This window comes from Taeniopygia guttata, chromosome 15 (assembly GCF_048771995.1).
Source record: "Taeniopygia guttata chromosome 15, bTaeGut7.mat, whole genome shotgun sequence".
NCBI classification, from domain to species: Eukaryota; Metazoa; Chordata; class Aves; order Passeriformes; family Estrildidae; genus Taeniopygia; species Taeniopygia guttata.
The window spans coordinates 8890165-8906511 of record NC_133040.1 but is presented as its reverse complement, the minus strand read 5'-3'; positions in this window follow the sequence as shown (position 1 = coordinate 8906511).

Genomic DNA, 16347 nt, shown 5'->3' with positions numbered 1-16347 from the left:
AGGGAAGAAGCCGTAAGAACACACACGTTGAGTCTGCTGATAGCTGAAATCTCCCCCAGGGAAGTTCCTCCTGGGGCATAAGAATGGGGGAAAACTCAACATTTCAACAAGGGTTTGGTCCCTAGCCTTCCAAGACTTTCCCCACATCAGCTCCTGGATCCCCATTTACCGCCCTAAGACAAGAATCACTGCAGCTGTAGAAAACTGAAATCCTGCACTGAAGCAGCAGATCTCCCCAGGCTGGGGGAGGTTTCCAGGCCTGCCCTTTCATCCATCTGCAGGATAATGCTCAAAAAAGGAAAAAACAAGAGTAAAGCAGAGGGTTTGCTCAGTGCATGCATCCTTCCAGCTTTTCATATTAATTACTCCTCTTCCCTCCCAGGCCTCCTCTTGCCAAACACTCTGCCCTACCAGCCCGGCTGTGCTGTGGCAGACAAAGTCCCACAAGCCCAAATGGCCTCTTCCCACTGGCCTGCACCAGCAGCTCTTCACAGTGACCTGGTTTAAAGGGGAGCTAAGAGCACGTGTGACCCCAATCAAGCCCCACCATCTGCACCAGCTCAGGTCCCAGACTGTTCCATGGCCTCAGCTCTCACCTTGGGGCCACACAGATTAGCCAGGGTGCTTGGCATGGCAGGGAGCATCACGGTGCCCACTGTGCCAGCAGGGCTGTGGGCACACAGGAGACACAGGACCTGCACAAGGAGAGGTTGGGTTTGGCCTCTGTCCTGGAGCAGTCTGGCTGTCCTCACTACAGCCAGAGCCCAAGGACACAAGGCCACTCACCCCAGTGCCTGCTGCACAAAGGAACAGGACATTGCTGCTCCTCTTGGGCTGTCCTCAGGAGCCAAGCAGAGCCCCAAGGCTTTGGCCAAGGGTGGTTCCAAATCCTCATCTGCATCCCCTGCCCACTCCATTCCTCAGCAGCTGCAGCTGAAGGCTCCAGTCTTTGGGGAACTCTTGGAGAGCACTTCCCACCATTTGAAGGCAAATATGGCAGGTCTTCGAACTCAGCAAGATACTTGCAGATACTTAGCAAGATAATGACAATGAACATTAATTATAGCCCGGATTATGTACTTCATCCACCACGTTTCTGCAAGCTGCAAACCCCCCGAATGTCCTCAGACAGAGACCTCCATGAGCAGATATGGATGGAACGGGAGGAAAGCCAAGCGACAACCGGGCTAATCAGAAAGGAAATGGCCTTTGTCACTCGGCCAAGTCAAACTCAGATTGTCTCTTGGATTTAAAGTGCTGCTGAAGCAGGAAAGCTCTTTAAGAGCACACACAGTAATTGTCCAGCAAATAGAACAGTGCCAGATTTTCTCCTCAGCTTTGGAAAGGACATGCAGGATGCAATACAGGGCCATCACCAGGGGTCACAGAGATTCAGTGATTCGGCACCCAGCAGAAAGCTCATTTGTCACCTCTGCTAATTGCAGATCCCTCCAAAGGCTCCCAAGCTCATAGTCTCCCAAACCCTGCCATGGGCAAGGCAGAACACCCCTGCAGAATCACAGGGCATTCTTAGGGATTGCATCTTCCCCCATTTCACCCCTGCAGCCCTTTCAGAGGTGATTATTCATCTTTCTGGACTCTCCAGCACACCTCACGGCAGCAGGATTGCAAAGCTGCTCCTGGCATTTCCATCTGTATTATTGCTGGCTGGGAACACAGCTTCCAGTCTGGCCCCTGCCCCTGCCTGTGACTCCTGAGAGGCAAGGCTCCTGCTGGGACTGCTCCAGCCGTGGTAGAGAAAATGCTTTGCAGGGATTGTTTTCACAAACCTTTCTATTGCCAGCTATTTTGATACCACGAGTCATCCCTGCAATGGGGAGGAGAGACCTCCCTTCCCCTCCAAAGGATATCCATGCTTTGTCAGGAGGCTGCTGGGTGCCAGAGCGGAGCTCATGGAAAGGGAGTTAAGGGCTGCCCCTCTAATCAGGGTGGTCCTTCCTGACTCCTTTTCAAAGCATTTTCCAAGGAACTGGATGCATTGGCAGCAATCTGGACAATTCATAAGAGAAATTTCACTGGCTTTGGAGGCAGCCAGCTCCACAAGATGGAAAGTGTTGGACATTTCTTGTCCTGGCAGCAAGCTCCCTTCAAATGATTATGCCTGTGAGGTATGGATGACCCTGGAGGTGCTGGGGACACTTTCACCTGCAAGTCTGTCACCACCACTGCAGCTGGAATTACATCTCCAGACCCTTGATAGCCCAAGAGCTGCTCAGAGGATCCTGCTGCCTGGCCAGCCAGGATCCTTGGAGGACTCAGGATCATCCTCATCCAGGCTCTCCTGGAACACATGGAGTTGGGTGATCAGGGCTGGGCAGGAGTTGATCCAGGGATCTGTTCTAGAGCAATGCCAGGATAACATACTTTGACACAGGGAGAGAAAAAGCCCCATATTCTCTAGATTTCCAGCTCCAGCCTTGCTGAGCCCTGAGCCAGGAACCCACCCCACTAAATCTCAGGGTGCCAGTGCCCAAAGGCCTCCCAGGGGTCAGCATGGTCACAGCACGGTGTTTCTCCCCAGGGGAGCACTCTGCTCAGCACACACTCACCCCACACCCTTGAGTCAGCAGCCACAGCGTGCCATGTCCCGCTGCCTGTACCCGCAGGGCAGGAGGAAATCAGCCAGCTCCTGACCCACCAGGCACCTGGAGCAGCATTCCCATGAGCTCCCTCAACCCCTGCCAAGGGAGGAGTTTTGGGGCTGGGAGGGGAGCATCCCATCCCGCCGAAACACGCCTGGCAGCGCTGGGGGAGCGTGACTAACCCTGCACCGGCGCTGGGAACGCGAGCGGCACCGAACGGCCCAGCACGGGGAAACGCCGCCAGCACCAGCCAGTGTGAACACGCTGCTGCGGTGGGATTGCTTCAGAAATGGGATAAATAAGGAAGTGGCAGCTCAGCCAGGGCACCAGGTAACCCCAGCCTCACAGCCAGCTCATGCACTGCCTGCATTGCTCTGCCTGCAGTGCACTGCCCTGCGGCTCATTCTCCAGACACACCGAGGGGACAGGGCTGGGCTTTTCCCTGCTGAACCGCACAATCCCAACTGCTGCAGACACTGAGAGAGCTCTCCCTGCTGTTAGAGCAGGGATTTCATCCCTTTTGGAAAAGGCAATATAAGTTTTCTCTCACCCGCCAGATTGGCGTTGCACAGTTCCATGGGGCCAGACCCTCGTGGGAGAGCATCCCAAAGGGATGAGCTGCTCCAAGGAGACACTTCTGCTACGGAGCAGGCTGGCTGCTGGGCACAGACGTGTCCCTTACCTTACAACCCAACTCTCCTGTTCATCACACCCAAGCAAGACCTCTCTCAGGAACAGAGGATCTTTCCACTTGCCTATGGGCAGCCCCAGATTTTGTGTCTGGGTATTCTGGGAGTTCAGCTGCAGCTTTCAGAACAACAAGTAGCACAAAGAGACACTGTAAGTGCATTCATATGCAAGCGAAGAAAAACAAACCACGATTTTCAACATCACAGATCAAATAATATTCCAGTTACAGCTAATTAAACCCCCTGCAAGAATGTCAAAGTGAGGGGTGTTTTCCCAAGATCTTTTTCCTTTGATTTGCAGTGTGCATTGGGATTTCAACCCCAACTTTGTTATATGCTGCACTACCTTCTTCCTTTCTCAATTTCAAATTGTCCTGCTCCAGGTGCAACTGCAGCATCTGGGGAAAACAGTGACAAGGGTGAATTCAGTCACCTCTGTGGCACCAGCTGGAGAGTGCCAGGTAATGGCTCTGGACACCAGTGTGACGCTGGGCAGTCACACAGCTGGGGAACACACGGGTGATGGGCAGGAATGGCTGGGACAGGAACCAGCACCTCCTGCCCAGCTCCTGCAGCCCTGCTCAGCAGCTCACATGCACTCCCAGGGGAAGGCTGAACCAATTGACATAGAGAAACTACAAGGGCTCAGTAGAAATGATTTGTTACCAATTAAGGCGGAAGTCAATTAAGGCAATCGGTACAGGTTAAAGAAAAGATGGCCTAAGAAATACCTAATTGACAGGAAAAAAATAATACAAAGAGCCACCTTGCAGCAGCCCTGCATTAACCGGGGAGACTGGGGATGCTGTGAGGTTTCAAGAGTTCACTGCATTTATGATCAGGAGCACAGAACTCCAGAGGTTCTGTCCAGATGAAAGGCTGAGGGAAAGATATTGCAAAGCATCACAGAACTCTCCACTGCTTTAATCCTCCTCTGTTCCCATTTTCTCCCATTCACTGTGTCAGCAATATCTGGAATCCAACACCCACAGGTGTGTTTTCACACATAAGTGATGTGTAACAAATTCCACATCCACTCATCTAAAGAACACCATCTATCGTTACAATTCCAGACACACTTTTATCCAGCCCAGGAAACCCCCAAGCTAAAACTCTTTGGAGGCTGGAAATAGCCTCAGACATCAATCACCATGAGCCTGCTGGAGGATCCAAGAGCCACAGGGGCACAGGTGACCCTAGGGAATGACAGGACAAGGACCAAAGAATCTAAACAGCAGAGACAAAGGTAGAGGTGGTGCTGAGGAGAGATATCCTGGCTGCTCCAAGGGAGCTGAGCTGCAAGGAAATGCTGGAGAGCCCACGATGGCTCCTGGTGATCATGGGACCAGGACACTGCAGGGACACACCAGAGATCTCTGGAGCCAAAGACTGAAGCATGGCACAGGGAGGAAGGCAGATTGATTCCTCCTGCTGCTCAGCTTTGGTCAAGGGTGGCAATACTGCCCCAAAACAACCAGGGGTACCCATCACCAGCACTGCATCCACCCCTCCAGGAGCACACTGCCCTTGTCCCATCAGCACAGGGCCAGGCTTTGGTGACCAGTAGAAGCATTTGGACCTCACTAACTGCTGTGTGAGCAGGTGGTTGGTGGTTGCACCTTGATCTCCCCTGTGACCTCTACAAACCATCTGCTGAACCCCTCTGCCACCACCTCCTGCCTTGAAGAGCTCTGCTCCCACAGGTGCCAGCACACACATCCATTATGGGATCCTGGGGTCCTTTGCAGGAATAACTCTGATGTGCTGCAGACTTCAGATGGGGCTAAATCACTTGCCTAGTATGAAGGATGCCTTCCTTGGTGACATTTTTAACACTGTTTTTAAGGAGCATATTGCCCAGCTGGAAATGAGAATCCATCAGGCAATAGCATATATCGTAGGTCCTGGTCAGTAAGTGGAAAGAATTGGGGTTTATGGCTCAATAAATCATAGAACTTTCAATTAGATGAGTAGCTTAATTACTCTGTTGGATTTCGCATCCTACCTCTTTTGTAAGATCGTATTCTTTTAATGGTAACACAGCCGTTACCAAGGCCCTGACAAATTGCACTTCGTTCCTTCCTATTCAGCATCTGACTGGAGCAGGTAGGGCATTACAGCTTAAATTCATTAAATTACTCTTAACATACAACTTCCCTTGACTTTCTGTAGATTATTCAAAATAAATGGCATCCCATGAACGCCCTCTCCACTGGGCAGGACTGACTTCCCTTCTGAGAACCTCTCCAAAGAGAAAAACACACTGAGTAAAAGCAGGGGAGATGCAGCACACATTTACTAATGGGCATCAGCACGTTCTGGCACTTCAGGCCTGGTCTCTCCCCCCTAGGCTGGGCAAGGCTGATGCCATTTGGATTGCAAGGAACCTCTCCATTTCATTTATTTGTCACACACCTCAATGCCTGAAAACCACAATCATCTGCAGTCATGGCCCCAGGGAGCAGCAGCACACACCAGCATGCACAGCCCTCAAAACACTGCTGATGCCTTCAGGTAAAGAGGGACCTGCCAATATATAAGCCACAAAAACATTGCAGAAGTCCTGGTGAAAAACAAGCGGGAGGTGCCTCCACCAGCACTCTGTAGGAGCAAAAGAGCACCCAAACCCAGGCAACAGCAAGCAGCAGTGAGCAGGAGGGATTCAATCCGGCCTGCTGATGCTGGCAGACAGGTGCCCACTAGAGCCACCTGGCACACCTGAACACCTTGAGCTGTGCTTGCAACTCATCCCTCCACAGCATCACCCAAGAGCAGCAGGCCAGGATGACCTGTGGGGTGACCAGTCTCAGGGGAAGCTTCAGCAGTTGGTGTGAAATGAATCTGTACCTCATCCTCACTTCTGAAATCCCAGGTTTTAGTTGAAAGCCAGCATTTCTCATACACAGGACAGGGTATCGGATCCATGCAGAGTGACTCCCCGTCTCTCCTCACTTTCTTCCTATTGCACCTCAAGAGTTATAGATCCTTCACACTCATAAAAGATAATCACCCTTCATGGGTGAAGGAGCCTCTATTTATACCACTGCAGCAGGATGAATAGGCTGTACAATTAAAGCAGGAGCTGCAGCAGAAGGGCTGGGCACAATTCCTATTGAAGGGAAAATCCAGTATTTTCCAGTACCTCAAAATTAGATATTTTTACTGCTGGGTTAGAAGCCCTAGAGTCAAAGATTTAATCCCAAGGCTCAGGTCATGCCTGTTCCACGTCCTGCAAACATGTGTGCACAACACTGCTCTGTGTACCGTGTCACAGGGCCCATCCAGGAGCTCCAGGCACATCCCTGGGTGCATCCCTGCGTCAGGGCTCTCCAGAACGACAAGGATGGCCACTGGCCATGCCTGGCCGGGGTCTCCAGGAGCCCTGGATCCCCAGGGACCCTCTGCCGCAGGCGGCTCCGAGGGGGGCAATATTTACCTTGTTAATTTCTGAGGGAGGCGTTTTAATTGCTTTAAATTACTGCTGGGAAAACTGGAGTGGTCAACAATCAATCAGGCTGATTTACCACCCCGTGCCCACCCGCCGCGAGCCGGCAATCAGCTGCCGCCACGAGATCTATTATTGATGAACTTTGCAGCGCTGCTAATTAGCCTTGAGCGCGGGTCCCCGGCATGGCGCGGAGCACGGCGGTCACCGCTGCCCAGGACAGGGGACCCGAGTGGCACAGGCAGTGCCCAGGGGCACCGGGACGGCTGCCCAGCCTGCCCAGCCTGCCCAGCCTGCCCTCTTTTCCCAAGCAGGACACAGCTGCATCCTACAGGCAGCGAGGCCAGCGCAGGGGTGAAGCAGGCAAGGAAGGCTGCGCCTTCCCCAAAATGCAGAGAAGAACTGTGGGGGGAAGTTAAGGCGTCCCAGGAGCAAAGCCACCCTCTATTCCACAAAAGGTGTGAGGGAAGAGGAGGGCATTGCAATTCTGAGCAGCAATCCAGAGTTCCCATCCCTGCCAAGAGCACCTCCACGGCGACGGGCGTGTGCGTGCCAGTCATCCATCAGCCCACTGATCTCATCCTTGATTTTCATGGACAACTTTGATTTTTCATCATAAATTCTCCTTGTTCCTCACTGGAGACTGACAGGGGGTTTAAGTACAGAATGAAACTGAGAATATTAAAGTGGCTGCTATTCTTTTGTGCCTGTCAGCTGATTCACTTTAAACACTGTCCTTTTTTGTGAGAATACCACAACACTTTGGGACCCTCAGCCAAGGCCCTCAAGGATATTGACAAAATGCAGCTTCCCCTGGAAGACTGTTCCTTTTCTTTAAGTTCCTCCTGTTTTAAAGAGAGGCAATGGAGGTCCAAGAGTCCTGCCTGGCCATTCAGGGTCACTGCCAGGATTGAGTGGGAGCACAGCAGCACCAGAGCAGACCTCAGATGTCCCCTGCTCCTTCTGCCACACTGCTGCTGGGTGGCCCCATGTTGGTGACACTGGATGGCTGCAGTCCCAGCTCTCCTCACAGGACCAGTCCTGACAGGAGTCCTGTGCTGTGCTCCCTGGAGCCTGAAGAGCACATCCAGCCCTGGGAGCACCCAGGCACAGGGAACCCTGCATGGCACCAGGCTGAACCCCCCCAATCCTTGCTTCCAGGGGCATCATCTCCCCTTTCCACTCCAGGGAGAAAGCTGCTTTATCATCCCCTCCTTGTTATAATCCCATCAAAGCACTGCTGGCTGATGCCCCCCTCGCCTGGGGTGCCTCTACCGCAGGCACCCACACAGCAGCAAGCCCAGCCGCATCTTTTATCTGCAGACACAAAGCAGCAGTGCCCTGCAGCTCCTCTGCTAACAGGTGATTAAACGTGCATAAAGATTTACTCATTTCCCCTTCCCGCCATCAGTAAGCAACACGAAAAAATAAATATTCCAAGCGCTCAAATATGAAGGCTCCAGGTTCACAGTGGGAAACAACTACTTCGAGCTATGGAGGTTTCCAGCCTCTGCTGGAAGGAGGTTTCCATCCAGCTGCAGGAGGCGACCATTCCCTAATTCCACTTCATAGCCACAAACTCGGTGCTGCTGCTGCAGCTTCCTGTGTTTTTCTCAGCAGAGGTGCTGAGCCCCCCCATCTGCACGAGGCAGGGTCTGGCACGCAGGGGAGGGTCCTCAGCATGGGTCTGGCTGGTGCTGCCCTTGCCCCCACACCCCCCAGAACACCTGCACAGCAGCCACCATGGTCCAGCAGGGCACCAATCCCAGTGACCAAGCATGCTGCTCCTTCCTGGCACAGGGCTGGACGTGGAGAGGTGGGAGATCTCTGCTCTGGGGACACGGCCAAGAGGTTCCAACCACAGCCCCAGCAGGGACACCCCTGGAAGGATGCTGGGAGTGGCCCAGGTCGGAGGCAGGTTGCTCTGGGTGCCCTCACCATGTTCAGTTTGTTCAGCATTCCTGACCTGCCTCCAGCACAGCTTATCTCTGCTCTGCATCACTCTGGGATGGAAACAGCCCCAGCCCCAGGGGAAGTTTGCTCACCCTGCGTTTACACCTGAAAGATCCGTTGTTTATCCAAAGCTGTGCAAACTGTAGGCCTGGAAACCGGACTGAAACCCTTATGCAACCACCCTTCTGAGCCAGAAACAGCCCAGCAGCAGCTTGCATGGCTTGGCCTGGAGCAAGGTGGGTGTAAAAACTGGAACAAAGCCAAAAGCAAGTCCATATATTGACCATCTCTGTGCTTCCAAGGAAGCTCAGCCTCCTGCGTGATGCTGAGGTGACACTTCTGTGCTGCCAGCATACACACCTGCACAGGCAGGAGAGTCCTGGGAGGCTGACACCAGAAACAATAGCCACAAGTCCCATCCATTTATGGGACTGCATTCACCCCCATGGAAATCACACTTTGATTTGTCTATTGATTTTTAAATGTTCAAATTAGCACAGACTCACTTGATACCCGCTTCCTTCTGATCACAGCCACCTGCCCCCAACACCTCCAGTTCCCTGGGATTCACCTTTCCCCAGCTCCTGCTTTGTAAAGGCCCCAGTCTCCCCAGTGCACCACTGAGCACATCAGGGCTCCTGCTCCAGTACGGGACCCATCGGTTCCAGGGCACAGCTGCTGCCAATTATAACTACTTAACTGGCACATTAAGCACAGAGTAAGGAATTAGGAGTTTCGGTCTGCTCTCTACTTAACAATAACAAAGTCACTTGACCTTTTTTCAGCCACCACAATGGCTGTGTAAGTGACTGCTTGACAAATGGGCTTTGTAATGGTCTCTGCTCTTTCTCATGTGGCTGGTGGAACAGTTAATATCTCGAGTCACAGCATTAAGAGGAGTGCTCGTGATTAATTTAAGATGTCAATTAATCACCCCAAATGGACTGGTTTGTCATCACTTCCTAATGGGAAGATGTTGATTTGTCCCACAGAATTTGTAACAGGAAGGGAGGCTGAAGGCCCGCTCAGAGCAGCGGGAGCTCTGTGGCCAGCGCTAGTGAGAGAGGAAGGAAGAAAGGAAACAACCACTTCCACATACAAGGGTGCCACTGTGTTCCCATTTTAAAAATCACACCGCCCTGGGAAGAGCCTGCATATATTTTTTCTGAAGTGCCAGCCCTGATTATGGTTTTAGACACCTCCTTCCAGCAATCCAAGGTGCATCACTCACAGTGCAGGGCAGTGTCAGGTCCGGTCTTTAGAAAACTCACTCTTTCTCTCTAGCACAGATAGCAAGAACTGGAAAAATCTCTGCTTTTAGCTGGACAAAGGAGACATTGACAATTTCAAATCTGTCCTTGGTTTCCTTTTATAGAAACAAGACATGTGCAGCGATGATTCAGAATGTAGCTCCAGAGATTGCCAGGGCTGCTTCACACCAGCTCCTCCGAGCTAAGCAGCCGTCCCTGGCAGAGCCTCTGAGCTCAGAGTCACCCATCCCAACCACAGGGCACGTGGACCAGGAGCTGCACTGGGTCCTGGCTCTCACAGCCCATTTCTGGAGGCCAGCAGAAGCCAGCTGGCCAGTGAGAGTGCTGCTGTGCTCTGCATGGATGGTCAGAACACGTCCGTGGTCTGACAAGTGTTGCAGTGATTCTGGACAGGTTCTGCCAAACCCTGCAATTTTGCTCCTTTTCTAAAAAAAAATGCTGTTTATGACATTGCACTGATTGCTGAGCCCAGGGCCACCACAGCCAGCACACACTGCCTTTAGGAAGTCCATCTTAACTTTAGACTGTATAAGAATTTCCTCCACTGGGAAATGTAAATGTCCAAAATAGCCCCTTATACTGGGAAAAGCCCCAAGGTTCCCCATGCTCCAGAGAAGATGAGCAGGCTTTGTCTGAACAAAGTCCTGTGCAATAGTGTGATGCCATGGTGACAAGGAACTGGACCTCTCTGGATTATTCCAAGTGGAGAAGTTTGTACTCAAAGCAGGGGCGAGCACTGCAGCTCCCTCTTTCTGGAGGAGGAAACGGACCTGGGGAGCTCCCAGCCCACAATGCACAGAGCAAGAGCCCTGTCACACAGGCAAAGAAAACCCAGGGTTGGCATGCAGCACCATCATTTAGGTATTTGTGAAACAGCTAAACAACAGCTTCTTGTAGCTATAAAAATATTTCAGACTTTACAACAGCTCCTATCCATGAGCCCACTAGTGCCCAGACTTTGCAGCCACTGAGGCTGCCTGAGCCTGAGATGCAGGGAAGAAATTCTCCATTCCAGTCCCAGTGGGCACCAAGATGCAGGAGATAGCAAACCCCTGGCTGACTCCAAGGGGCTGTTTCCTTGGCTGCACTTTTCCAGGATGTTTCTGGGTCACTTGTTTCCGTATGAGGCATTACCTGGACTCGTGTGAGCTGTGTCACCCCTCATCAGTCTCACACTGTGGCAATAAATAGAGTCCAAGTGGAGACAGAATTTTTTCCACCCTGAAGTCTGTAAAAGAAAGGGCTGCAGGAGCTGGAGATGGAGCATCACCTGCCTCAGGCTCCCATGCAGATCCCAGCAACGTATCACACTCCAGGCTGTAATTCACAGGGCATATTAATCATGTAACAAAGAAGTCACTTGGGATGTTGGAAAATAAAAGCAACTATGAAAAAATAATTTTTTTTTCAATTGGTGTGTAATGAGGCAGGTTTTCCCCCACACTGGCAGGTTCCTCCCTGGGAGGAGAGCCTTGCTTCCTGCCTGCCCAGGGGCCCACGACCCCGCTCTCCGTCACACGCCATGAACCGTGCTCCTCTGCCCAGCACCACGGGAAATGTGCACTCCTTTCCTACGAGTTCCCATGAAATCACAAAAATGCTGGGGGTCCGGGGAAGGAAGCACTGCATTTCCATCCATTCCTTTCCTCCCATGGAGGAGGTTTGAAAACAACTGTCCTTGTGTCTGTGTGCGCCTCGTGCACGGCAGCTGCAGAACGAGTCCTGCTCACAGGGTTGAGGTGAGACCACACGGCATTGGGAACCCCATAGTCAGGGTTAGGAACTTCTTTCTAATTGGGTGACCCCAAGGAAGTCAGATGAACTCCCTGGACACATGAGATGAGCCCAGACTGGGCAGAAGAAGGCATAGCATGGCACCAGCCTGCACAATCCTGCTGGGATTTCTCCACGGCTTTCACCAGCCAAAGCTCCATGACAAAAATGTCAAATCTGGAATTTTAACCCATAACAAACCCATGAAATCCCAGATGCATTTCCATGAAAGCACCCTTCCTAGCCATGCCTGGGCATATGCAGCGTGATGCCAGTGCCTTGGTGCCAGCACCAGAACCTGCAGTGGAGTCACAGTCTTGTAACAACTGCTGCCAAGAGGGAAACTGGTTTTACTGGACAGTCAGCTCACAGGGAGGAAGATATAGGGGACATATCATTTTCCTCCACTCAGGAACCTTCCCAAGGATCTTCTCCAGCCATCACAAACATGCACACGTATGCAGCTTGTGTGGGGTGCGGAACAGAGCTCATCTAATGCCACTTTAGGCAGCAGCAGCAGAGCCCATGTGTGCCCATCTCACTCACTCCAGAGCTTTTGTGTTTACCTCTCCCTAAGACAGACGCTGGAGCTGCCGCATGTTCCCTCCAGCGAAGTCCTGGGAGAAGGGGGAGCATGGCCCCGGGAGGAGGCAGCTCTGCTGCTCTGATCTAACCGGGAGTGACACAAGGGCTGGGGGCCAGCGGCGCCCACCCCCTTCTCCTGTGATCCTGGGCTGCTCATCCACAGCGCTGCAAAGGGAAAGTCACAGCCCGAGCGGGGCCACAGCGGGCAGCCAGGCCATGGGCTGGAGAAGGATCTTCTATCTCAGACCCCTCAGCACAGAGCAGGGCATGATTTCCTGATAATTTCCTGATTTCAGTCGGGGATCAATTGGCCACTTGCTCCCATTCCTTCCCCCCAGGACCAGAGCCTCCAGCTCTGCATGCAAAGCAGTCGCTCCCTATTTCCAAATGCAAATGCCTCTGTGAAAGGCCTTGCTTTGAAACCAGCATTATTCCCCAGGGTCCCGACCCTCCTGCCACATCCCTCACCCCGGCCTCTAGCCCAGCCTCTGCCTCTGCCTTCCCAGAGTAACAAAGGTTACGGGAAATAAAAGCAGAGCGATTACCATCTGGGAATCATCAGGCAGAGCCCAGAGGGATGGAGCAGGCTGCAGAGACCGGGCTGACCCCACAGCCCACCACTCATGTGCGCTTTAGTCCCCCCAAACCCCAACAGCCTGACAAGGGCTGCAGGGACCCCAGAGGCATGGTGTGCGGGGCACTGAACCAGGCTGAGCCAAACCCAGTGACACCCTGCACCCCACTGAACGAGGCTGGAGAGAAGAGTGGCTGCCACGTCCCTCCCTGCACCCCAACACAGCACTTTTGCAGCCCCAGAGCCTGGACAGACAGCCCAGGATGGCAGAAGTGTACAGCCAGAGCTACAGCAGGGCCAGAAAGTGACGGGCAGCTCCATCTCACTCTGTCCTCACGCTGTGACCCGCTGCCAGGGTGGCTTTGGAGCAGGCAGCTGGAGTCTCACACCTTTGCTGGCCACAATGCTGCAGGTCCCCAGGCCACAGTGGGAAAGGGATGGGGATGGGGACATCTCACAGTTCCACACTCCCTGTGTCCCCTCACAGGCTGCTGTGCCCATGAATGGAGTGGCTGCTCCTCCTTGTCATCAATCTCCTGCCCTGTCCACTCTGGAGCCTTCAAATAAACCCCCTTTAACTCTCAGCCACAACCGCTCTGTTTTGGTGGCGGAGGCCCCACATTCCTGTGTTTCAGACTGCAGCCACGTCTTCAGGAGCGGAGCCACAAGAGCTTTCTGATGGTTAATTGCTGGCACACTCTCACTGAAAACATGAAACACCCCCTGACAAGCCGTGTGATTTATTACTGCCCACTGCAAAACGGAACAAAATCAATTGGCTATTACCTCACTTAGCGAAGGCTTGTCACCGCCTGGGAGCAGGGTGTTAAAAATAAAAGCCAGGCACAGCCCCGGCTGCAATCCCCACGCTGGGGCTGCTCCACCTGCTTTGCCACAGATAACACCAGGGCCACGCCGGGGCCGGGCTCCGTGTGCCCCGATCACTGCCATGCTGGTGCAGCACCAGCTCGTTCCTGCTTTGCTGTTATTAATCACACAAATGCCATTGTGAGCGCCGGCACAGCAAATTTAACATGCAGAGCAGTGACAGAATATTTATGACAGGAGTGTATCCTTTAATTAGTCAAATTCATGCAACCCTTCCTGCCCCAGCAAGGCAGACCCTCCATGCCCGGGAAGCCACCCCACACTGGTCGTGGCACTGGCAGGGAAGGGCTGTAGCCCTGCTCATGGGCAGGTGGAACGTGCCAGGGAATGGGACCATCCATCCTCTCACAGGCTTTCCTTGCCTGTGAGCTGCCTCTGAGCAGATCCCCTCGGGGTGCCCAGAGCAGGCTATGAACACCCACACTGTGGCAATGCTGATGCAGCTGCCTCTGCTTGCATTTCCAAACATGCAGGGAAACCCATATATTGCCCTAGAAAAGTGACTGGAGAACTGCTCCAGCAGAAATCTGCCTGTATTTCCCCAATGCCAGGTCGTTTCCTTGGTAGGAAAAGGGAGTGAGGCATAGACCACCACAGAGGCAGCTGAGGTCTGGGAGGTCTGGGAGCAGTGGGACAGCTCAGGAACCAGGGCTGGGGCAGCTGCCACTCACTGGGACACTGCAGCCAGTGCCAGGGGGACATGGCAGCCCCGGGTTTATCACTGTGACTGATGAGAGGCAGAGCCCGGAGGGCAAGCAGGGACCCTACTCCCAGGTGTTTCCATGGGGTCTGCGTCCTGGCACTACCCATAGGGTGGGTGGCAGCTCAAGAGCTGGCAGAAGAGCCTGAGGCACATTTGCAGGATATTTCAGAAATTGAACAGTCCCTCTCTTTACATTTCATCGCCTTTGTTTCGTACCCAAATCACTTACAGGCTCCTCCAGTCATAGCAGGGAGATGCTCCTCCCATGAAGCTCCAAACTGTGCACAGCATAAAGAGGCTGCATTATTTATAGACTCTGGATGGATATTTCACAGAGGTCCAGCCCATTCCCAGCATTCCCTCCATTCACAGATCATTAAGTAGCACTTGCTGACATACAAGGCAATGCAGTGAGTGGGGAACTTTGAATATTGCCACCCAGCCCCACAGTCAATGAGATTCAGGATGTAACCATCTGCAGAAGGGGGATAGTTGTGCCCTCCCAAACAAATCTCACCACAAAGCATCCACACAAGCACCCAGCAGGAATGCTGTTGCAGGAGGACCCATGGGACCCACATGGCCTGGGCACCACCAAGGGAACATGAAGGTTGCCAGGGCCCATTAACACCATTGCTGAGACTAAAAGGGGTTTTCTCCCCACTGAGCTTCTGGCTGCAAGGTAATCAGCCATGTGGGGACAAAATCCCTCCAAAACCTCAGCAGCAGTACAGCACAGAAGGGCCATGAGGGCAAGGGCAGACCCCAAGAGTTTAACTCAGAGCATGGCAGGTACAAGAGGGGGTCTCCAGTGTGAGCAGCATGAGCAGATGTTTGTGTCCAGGTGCTGCAGGACACCTTCCATGGCTGCCAAATGTTCTGTGCCCTGTGACCATCCTAGCTGGGGTGCTTGGAGCAGCCAGTGGCTCTGCTGCTGCCCCCAGACCCCACTCCAGGTGGGCAGACACTGTCCCTGCTAAGGGCTCGTGGCCACCACATTCCTACTTACAGCTGGAGTAAACCTGGGGCTGTGTCTGCCCCCACCTCAGGCCACGGCCAAGCAGACACAATGGCAGGACATGACTGCGGGGACATCTGTGCCTGATCCAGGAAACATTTTGGCATCTAGTAGAAGCAGTGGGTTGTTAAAAAGTAAAAAAAGAGATGTGTGATTGCAAGAAGATCACAGAAGGGATACATTTTCAAGCTGCAGCAGAGGACAAGGCTGAGATTGCAGTTCCCAGGAAGCCTGACACCCTGCTCCATGGCTGTGACCCTGCCAGGAGCCGGTCTCCAAGGGGCAGGTCATGTCACCTCCCCAAGGGCTCACCCCTTTGCCCAGGGACTGCCTGGATGCAGAGCAAGGCTCACTGCCCACCCAGTCCCCAGCTGCTGTGCCCACGCTGCTGCCTGTGCCCTTCAGCAGGACAAGAGCTCTGTGTGTCCCCTCAGTCTCACCAGTGCAGAGGGTGGCCATGGGTGGCATGGGGAGGCTGAGGTCCACAGCAGAGCATCTGCATCCCATCCCAAGGGCAGGTGGCCCTTGGCCATGCAGACCTCCCAGGGAACAGCAGCCTCCTGCTGCCCCTCACTTGGCCACAGCTCTGTGCCCCACTCTCACCCAGGCTTCCTCTGCCAACGCTGCAGGTCAAGGTGGCTGTCCAGGAGGTGCCACCAGCCACGAGCTTGTCCCCAGGAGCACAAGGCCTTGCTGGCACACACAAGGGCTGCAGCAGCACCTGCTCTGGGAGAGCTGTGGCTCATCTGGGTCCAGCCCAAGGCCGCCCTGCACGGCAGCACTTCCATTTCAGTCCATGGCGCGGTGTGCTGCGGCGACGGGAACCGTGGGGCCAGTGGAAAATG